This window comes from Theobroma cacao, chromosome 5 (genome assembly GCF_053813885.1).
Source record: "Theobroma cacao isolate CCN51 chromosome 5, ASM5381388v1, whole genome shotgun sequence".
In the NCBI taxonomy this organism is placed as follows: domain Eukaryota; kingdom Viridiplantae; phylum Streptophyta; class Magnoliopsida; order Malvales; family Malvaceae; genus Theobroma; species Theobroma cacao.
In genome coordinates, this window is record NC_142643.1 from 33,134,120 (window position 1) to 33,143,727 (window position 9,608).

Consider the following 9,608-nt stretch of genomic DNA (forward strand, 5'->3'; position numbering starts at 1 on the left):
TCCACCAAACTGTTACTCATAAAAAGATATCTGGATCTACTGACAACGCATTTTCTATATAGTTACGATCAAACAGATTTTCACCCTTACCAGACCCGAAGCATAGGACTTTAAAGAAAACTGCACGAGGATCATCATGCATGCTCCATCCCTCTTGCTCTTGCTTGATGAAATATTGTGAAAGGAACTTTTCTACATCCTTATAACCTTTATCATAGAAACTATTGAAAGAAAATGAAAATGAGTTTTATGACTGAGTCTTCAAGACTTTGACCAAATTATAATCAGACGAGAAAACATTTAAAGAAGAAGAAAGTGAAGAGAAAGAACATTAAACTTACTTGATATTTTCAACATCTGAAACCACAGTAGTATCCTCGTCAAAAACATTAATGAGAGCATGAAAATAACGGCCACGTAATAATTCACCATGAAGCTGTAGTTTCTTAACAAGGGGGCCTGCCATGATAGAAACGAAATATCCTTACTAAAAGAACAACCTAATCACAAGTACAAAATTTCCACTAACATAATTTTAAAATAAAAATATATTTCATTTCAAGTAACAAGTAACTTAAAACTCACCTTTGCGATGAATAATTTCTCTCAACATTTCGCAACCGCTACAATCAGACGGGGGTGGTCCCCTAGGCCTACCAGAAAGTTTCCCCTTATTGTTATCAAACCTTTCTGTTCTCAAACTTGTCTCTACTTGACTGCTAGTTTCTCGATGAAAACTAAAAGAAGCCGTTTGAGAATTCTCCAAATTAGACTCATTATGCATACCCGCTTGAGAATTTTCCAAATTGGACTCATTACCAGTACCCTCCCAATTGGTTGCTGTCTGTAAAGGTTCAGTAGCTTCCTGCTCTGATAATGGAGGAATTGAAGTGGGATGTAAAACAGGTTCCTGGACAGGTAATAAGTCCTGTTGCCTAAGAATACTCTGGCTGTTTACATTTTCATTTACCAAGTTTGTTTCACCTTGATTATTCATTTCCCCATGATTCTTTGAAGTACCAGACCCAGAGCACCCTGCATTAGAGTTTTTCTTCCTGCGAGTAAAGGTTTGACCCGATTCCTTCGAACGAATAACATCGATAGGTTGCTTACGTTTCTCACGTGACTGACGAAAAAAGAGATGTTGCGAGAGTTCCTGGATAGGCGAGTCCACACGAGTAGGAACATGCGGATTGTTTAAATCTTCTTTTTCGAAGTTTGGTTGTATTTGAGAACTCGTTCCCAAATTGTTGTTTGAAGGATTCGACTGAGAGTTAACGGGTAAATGCCACATGTTTGAATTATTTAAAGAAGAGTTCCCTGAAAGAGAGGGATTCATGTTGTTCAAGAAACTGTTCCGAGTGTCATCCATAAATGGGTGATTCCTGTTGCCCATGATATTGTTCATAGCACGGCGTTGGGTGTTTAAATAGGTTGTGGTTGTATCCCCATCCCTAAGTAGGGGCTCCATGTTGTTCATGAAAGTAAGAGTGTTATCCGCTAATGGGGCATAAAAAGGGTCATGATTGGGAACATTGGCATTTGGATCCGCCATACCTGAAGACCTGAGAGTGTCTGTTAATCTCAGTTTCTTTGAAGGAAAGTGGGAACGTTGTCCTTTTGAAGTTTGGAATTAGTTGGTGGTTGCTCCAGAATAGTAGCACCACCGACTTAGAGAGAGCAGTGAATAGAAATTGTTGATTCATTGGTGTTTATTGTTTCAATTTATATACAGTATAGAACTCAATTGGAAAAGGCGCGATAAGGCAGTTAATGACCGTTGAGAGGCAAGGTAACAGTTGGGACTGGGAATTTTCTTGAAACGCTGTTTGCCAGCCTTGATCAAGTGATCTCATCTTCACCATAAGAAGCCTAAACGTTCTAATAGAGTATCAGGAACAGAAAGTGAAATGAAGTGAAGTCAGCGGTGTCATCACTACTTGGCTCCAAGAATCTCAGTCATTCCGCAATCTCATGCTCCCTTCTGCAACACTCATCAAAACCCTTTTCTCAAAGAACATTCTTCATTCCAACTATTCCCAGAAACACCAAAAATCTGTACGATCAACGGTACCAAAAGCTCCAAATCAGGACCAACTCAACATCGGTAATGGCATCCTCATTCATGCCTGAACAAGCCAGGGCAAAACCTGCCCTCCCTCTTCCCACCCCACTTGTCACCAAGGCAATCTCTTTTTCTTTATTTACTCTTTTCCTTTTTGTTGTTTTAATAATGTGTTTGTTGAAGTAATCTGTTTTGGGTGGTTGTTAAAGTTCAAGATTGGGCTTTTCCAGTTATTGGTGACGCCTGATAAAGAAAGGAACATAGAGCATGTTCGGAAGGCCATCGAGGAGGCTGTTCAAAAGGGTGCCCAGCTTGTTCCTTGCCTGTGAGTTTTTTTATCTTGTCTGTGTCTCAAGGTTTCACCTTTCTGATGTTGCAATGAGGGTTTTTGATGGGTAATAATTTGTGTAAAATTAAGCTTGTTGTCTCCAATTTGAAGCCTGAAAAAGTAGAAATTTTGTTGCTTGGTTGGTCTTTGAAATTTGTGGACACTAGATAAATGAAAATTTTACACAACTTAATTTCTGCAGATAACGACATGGATGCTTCATGCATCAATCTTGCTACTCAGACAAAGCGAGCCATGAATTGATGATCACGTTTTTCACCTTTCAGTTTGATGAGCCAAAACTGTGGTGGAATATAAACAACATTGGTGCTCTATGAAATCGTGGTTTTGGTTTACACAAATTACACGTAATGCATTTGGCAAGCAAGTTTTTAAAATGAATATAATATCATAGCATCAAGTTAAGGCCCTTCCTTTTTTGTTATATAATGTCAGGAAATATGGAACAGCACATATTCGAATGACAGCTTCCCAGTTTATGCTGAAGATATTGACGCAGGTGGTGATGCGTCTCCTTCAACAGCTATGCTGTCTGAAGTTTCTAGTCACCCGACAATCACAATAGTTGATGGCTATATACCTGAACGCTGTGGGGATTAGTTGTACAATACTTGTTGTGTCTTTGGTACTGATGGAAAGCTGAAAGCCAAGCACCGCAAGGTAGAGGCACCTCCTATCCCACATGGTAGTCTACACAAAATGCCAATTTGGCACATTATTTACATGTGGCTGGACTTGGCAAAGGAATGCATTGTGGAGCCACCTGTTATTTCATGTCCATTAGGTAGAATGATTTGACTATTGTACAAAATCTGTCATCACCTGTATATAAGCTCATACATAGACACATATTACTAGATGACTGGACCATCTAATATATCGATTTTGTTATTATGATGACAAATTTTTGTTTGGTACCATCAAATCTTAGATTTCTGTTGGAAGGAAATTAATGATCATTGGCATTTAGTTTTAACTATCGTTATATTTTGCCACTAACTTATTCGTATGCAAACACCAAAATTCCTGATATCAGATGCTAAGTTGGCTGCGTGCTTTAGACAATTCTATTGCTTAAGTGATATCATTCTCAAGTCTCCTTTGAAGCTGGTGTGCATAATAGTTATGACATTCCTGTGGAACTACAGATTCACCTTTTTGATATTGATATTCCCGGGGAGATTACCTTTATGGAATCCAAGACCCGTAATGCGAGGGAGACTCCTACCATTTTGGACACAAGTTTGTTTGATTCCATAGACTTTGCACACATGAACATGTTAACCTGTCCATAATTTTTGTCAGAAGCATTTTCTAGACCATATATCGTATTATATAAATCATCGCATCTGTCACGGGCTTTTATATGGCACTTCTATGTTCCTTTCATCTGCACCATTAATTGTGATAAAGTGCCATATCAAACTTTCTACAATTAGATTTTTCTGACAACTAATCTGTGTCAGCAATCTGGTCGACCAGTTGAGTAATTTTTTCGAAGTGGGAAACTAATAATCGATAGTTCATGCAGATGTTGGACGTATTGGTGTAGGCATCTGTTCTGACATCCACTTTCAAGAATTAGCAATGATATACGCTGCAAGAGGTTTGTTTGCTCCTCCATTGAACCGTGATACAATTAATTAATTTTATTCTGTTAGCTAATAAACATAATTGTTGTTTTCTAACTAATAAATAATTTTGCATTTTGGGAAAATTTTGCATGTGAAATATTTCCTGTTCTTTTCTTTACTCGAAACTCTTATTTTTATATTTGCTGTAGATTATTTGAGGATATCATTTCTTCCTGAATTCTTTAAGCCACATTTCCTGCATCTACTGATTCCTTTTATTCCCACAATTTACTAGCATTTATATATTTTATATTATGGTTTGGTTCTTTTCAAATCGTTTCCCCTTCTGATATTTACAATTTCCGCTAATATTGTTTCTATATATATTTTAAAGTTAACATATATTGCCCATCTTATTTATGAATTTTGTGAACTGTGTGTGTTTCATCTGTCGAAATTAGGTGCTCACTTGCTATGCTACCCTGGAGCATTTAACATGACAACTGGACCATTGAATTGGGAGTTGCTGTGGAGAGCAAGGTGCCAGTTATTTCCTTGTTTTAATCTCCTTGTTAATTCTTTGAACTTCACTTTTGGCCTCATATGCTTGTATATGAATGTGGATATGAATTTAGATTCAAATTCAGGTAATTGGTATCTATAAAGAGTGTTTTAATAAGTTTTTTACATAATGGGATTTTTAAATGAGTTAAGGTAATTATAAGATAATAGAGATCTATTAGAGTTAGGATAATAATTTTTAAAAATATTTGAATAGTTAATAGAGTTCAGGTATTTTATTTCTTATAGGATTAAAGTTCGGATACCAGCTCAAAATTATTGAGTACCCTATCTGTTTGCCACTTGAATTGCTAATTAATATATTAAGATAAATATGTTATGATAGGTTATTGAGTTAAACTATTAAGATGTAACATATTATGATAAACTTAAATTTATATTAAGAGTTAGTGACTTTGAGTTGGTAGATTTAGATTTATATTATTTTTAAATCTAACAAACTTAACATATTGGGTTTAAGTAGCAACATGCTAACTATAATAGTTCCAATTTCGTCAAATGATTATAAAAATAATTATTAAATAAAAAATTTATTTTAAAAGACCATTAAAAATATATAATAAAAACAAAGATTTTATATACTGTAGCAGTTTCAACATTGGTTTTTTTGTTGTCATCCTTGGATATTGGTTAAATACTGTAGCAGTAATCTTTCCAGCTATTTCTTCTATGCCTGCATTGGTTAAACGTGGGTCAAGAACAAGCAACTATGAAGTGTCGGAGGATGAATTTGCAGAGTTAGATACAATATAACATTATCATTTTGTATCGTGTTTCATCATGTCATTTGTCACGTATTTTCTCATGTCATTCATTGTGTTGTTTTCCACCACATCATTACGTCATGCAGTCACTAATTGATTTCAAAATTTAATTTATCTTAATTTTTAAATTTAAATTAGCAACTGTTCAATTATATTTCAATACTTTTAATTAGTTAAAATTAAATTATGAATAGGATTAATGTTATATACAAATACCTCATTTAGTTATGTAACTATATAAAATTTAGATTTCTCTATAATATATACAATTTCATAATACAATATTTCTTTTAACATACTTGTGATACGAAAGTAATGCACTCAAGTTGCTAGGTCCAGTAAATTTACGTCCGTTGCCTTATCTGCATTCACTTCACCAGCAGTGCAAACTCGTTCAATGAAAAAAGGATAGCAGAGTATGGGACCAAAGGAGCAGTTTGATTGAAGTACATGGGTGGAATTGTTTGGTGAAAAGTTATCTGGTTGATCACTTCGACAAGCTGATTTTCAAGTGTTTAAGTTCCAATTGAATTTAAATTTAATTATTTATATTTCGAATTTGATATAAAAATAATTTTTTTTTGAAACGATATAAATTAATTTGATATAAAAAAAAATTTAAAATTAATTTTTATGTATATTAATAAAAAATCAAATTAATAAATTAAATATAATTTGTAAAAGATAAATTAAAGTTTAAAATTATATTTAGAACAATTAATGAATTTTAATAAATATTATATTAGTTATAAATAATTTATATAAAAATAATATATACTATTAAAATTATTATTTATAATTTCGTTATAACTATTACATGATGAACTCGTGATGTGAAATAATTATACTATTCAAAGATTGAAAAACACAAAATATCATCTAAAGTCACAAAATACCAATAAAACAAAATCTTTTAATATTGGATATAGGCTGGGTTTGGTTTTGGAAGGTGTCCCAACTGAAATATGTGAAGCCCAAAATTGGGGTATAACAGCCCATTTTAGCTATGGGCCTCAACAAGAATTTACATGCTCGGTCATTCTTTTTTCAAAAATATTGGTGCTTAGAGCTTAGGTTCATTTTTTTAAGGCAAATTAACGTTGAATTTCACAGCTTATAGGAGTTATTGGGTTCGTGAGTTTATATGGACATGGATGTTAAATGTTCCTCTTTGACGTAAAAATATGTAAAATTCAAATAAATTTATAAGAATAAACTTCAAAAATTATAAAAGTAAAAAAAACATTATTAAAATATTGACATAAATGTATAACAATCATCATAACAAGTCATGCTATATAAAGTAAACATAATCTTAGTGAAAATTAATCATTTATATTTATATTTTCAAGCAAAAAATATTAAAACATTTACAAATTTTACTTTATAAATTAAAAAATAATAAAGATAAAATAATTATAGTGAAAATTAGCCAATCGATCGAAGAGAATTATATGTGAAGTTATTGGGGTGAACCAATTTGCTTTTGTGCAAAGTAGACAATTATTAGACTCAACACTAACAACAAATGAGATGGTGGACCTGATGCAAAAGAATTGTACTAAAGGCCTAAAGCTAAAGGTGGACTTTGAAAAGGTTTATAATAATGCGTGTTGGGGGTTCCTAGAATTGATGATAGAAAAGATGGGGTTTGGTGGAGGTGGAGGAATTGGATTATGGAGTGCATATCAACTGCATCAATCTTTGTTCTTGTCAACTAAACCAATAAAAAATGCAAAGGGCGTTGCGACGAGGATGCTCATTGTCACCATTCTTGTTTAATATGGTGGTTGAGGTGTTTAGTTGCTTGATGAATAAGGCGAGAGAAGAGAATATATGTAGCGGCATTTCCATTGGAGGTGGAGGTTGAGGTATGATTATGTCTTACTTACAATATGCGGATAATACAATGTTGTTTGACCTACCATAGCTTGATAAGTTATTATATATGAAAAGAGTATTGAGATGCTTTCAGATAGTGTCAAGGCTGAAATTATATTTCAAGAGAAGTAGTATAATTGGAGTGGGAGTCAATGTAGAAGTGTTGGGAAAGTGGGCCACCAGAATACACGGTAGGTTGGGTGATTTACCATATAAATACTTGGGTTTGCCATTAAAAGCTAATTAGGCATCATTAAAATTTTTGACACTTGTGGTGGAATGAGTTGAGGCTAAATTGGAGGGTTGGAAGTCTAAAATGTTATCACGTGGAGGCAAAGTTACTTTGTTGAAATTTGTAATAAATAGTTTATCTATTTTTTTTATGTCTTTGTTTAAGTTGCCTCAAAGTATTAAAGAAGAGTTGGATAAGCTTCAAAAAAGGTTTTTGTGGGCTGGAAATAATCAAAATAGTGGATACATTACTTTGAATGTGAGAGTTTGTAGTTACAAAAAAGGAGGACTTGGTTTAATTGATCAAGAAGTCAAAAATAGAGCCCTACTCAACAAGTAGTTGTGGCAGTTTGAGGATGATCTAAGGAGTCTATGGAGAGGAATTGTGACAACAAAGAATGACTACGATGCTAGTGCCTTGTTACCTAATTCCATTGTAACTCGTAAATACTCAAATATTTGAAAAAATGTTGTACCTCTTTTTATGTTTACTGATCAAATCTTTCTGTAGGTTAAAGCAAATATAAGCTTTGTTGTAGGTGATGGAAAAGCTATATCATTTTGGCACATATCATGGCTTGAGGTACTCTTAAACAAGAATTCTCAAGATTATTTGCCTTGGTAGCGAACAAAGAGGGGAGTATATGCGAATTTGGAGAGTGGACAAATAATAGTTGGTAATGAAAAATTGAGCTCAGATGTCAACTATTTGGTTGGGAGTTTCAATCGTGGACAAGCCTATGGTGATACTTTTAAGAAAGCACATTGAGTGAAAGTAGGAAAGATGGAATGATTTGGAAAGCAACACCTATTGGCATGTACTCTTCAAAATCCCTTTATAAAATTGCTTTAAACTATCAACATGAAAATAGTAATATGTGGAAAACAAATTTGGCTTAGATTTTGTCTATGTGTTGTGTTATCGATTTTGCACATACAAGTATACGTATCGAACAAGTAATATAATAATGAAGTAAAGTATCGTTCCTACGGAGATTTGTTTTTAAAGTTTTAGTAAATACTTAAATTATAAAACAAATTAATCTTATTTAAGTAATTCAAAAATTGAAGAAAAACTAATTAAAAACAATTAAAAATCAACACTAAATAAACTAACAAACTAAATAAGTTGAGAAAAGTAGTATATTAAAGACCTAGGATTATGGGTTTATTCAACATTTCATCTGATACTATCTTTTCTTATTATTTATCTTTCCTAGGTGATTTTACTAACCTAGAATCCAAAGTTATGGACAAGTCTTTGTCGAGTTGCTTGTACTAATACCTAACTTAATTAGTACACAATATGTCTAAAGGAATTAATTAAATTAAGTTCATTAAACAAGTGTCCTAATGTGGCTATGTATGGCAATCGACGTATGTCTACCCGAATCGCAAATCAGATCACCCAAGTGACATGAACATATACTATTCAAACCTTAGTCTAATCTAAAATCTCTTTGTCGAGTCTTAATTAGATTAACAAATTAGTTAATTGTTGGCAACGCAATCAAAAGCATTAATAAGAGATTTGAATAAGTAAAACTATACCCATTCATGATAAATAAAAGAGAAACTAATATTCAAACTACAAGTTGAAATCCACCACAATCTTAGAAAGATAACTTAGCTCATAATATGTAATAAAAACAATATTCAAAGAAATTTAGCCATGAATCCAAGTCAAAGAAAATAAAAGAAACACAAAAGTAAAGAAAGAAACTAAATGTTGAAGCTTTGCAATCTCAATTCTTTCTAAAATTTTCTTATTTTCTTGCTTTGTTCTTGGCTCCAAATCTCCAGAATAATTGGTTGCTGCCTCCCCTCAAAAATCTTTGAAAAAGGTTCCTTAAATAGCGCAAAGTAACCTAATTTCTAAAATCCCATCAAATTTTTATTTTTGATAAATCGTCGAGCACCGCTACCTTGACTTCTTGGAGCCACTGCGCTAGTTCTTCTGCTACAGTAGCACTGCAGTGCTGAGCTTTCAGGAAAATTGTATGGTGAGCTTCCTTTCACCAACGTTGCAACCTTGTTCTCCTAGTGCTGCAGCGGTCTATCAATTTCGAATGTAATTTTCACCCTGATTTGTTCTGAACTAGGAAAAGTGGTAAACATAAAAATTGTAGCCCTGTCTCTTAAATTTCCAATGGCTTAAGAAT

The 9,608-nt window shown here is 33.2% G+C and overlaps 1 pseudogene; it reads left to right on the forward strand.

Annotated features, from left to right (window-relative positions):
• Window positions 1-2,110: 2,110 nt before the first annotated feature.
• On the forward strand, window positions 2,111-5,323 carry LOC18598830 (omega-amidase, chloroplastic-like; annotated as a pseudogene).
• The last annotated feature ends 4,285 nt before the right edge of the window (window positions 5,324-9,608 follow it).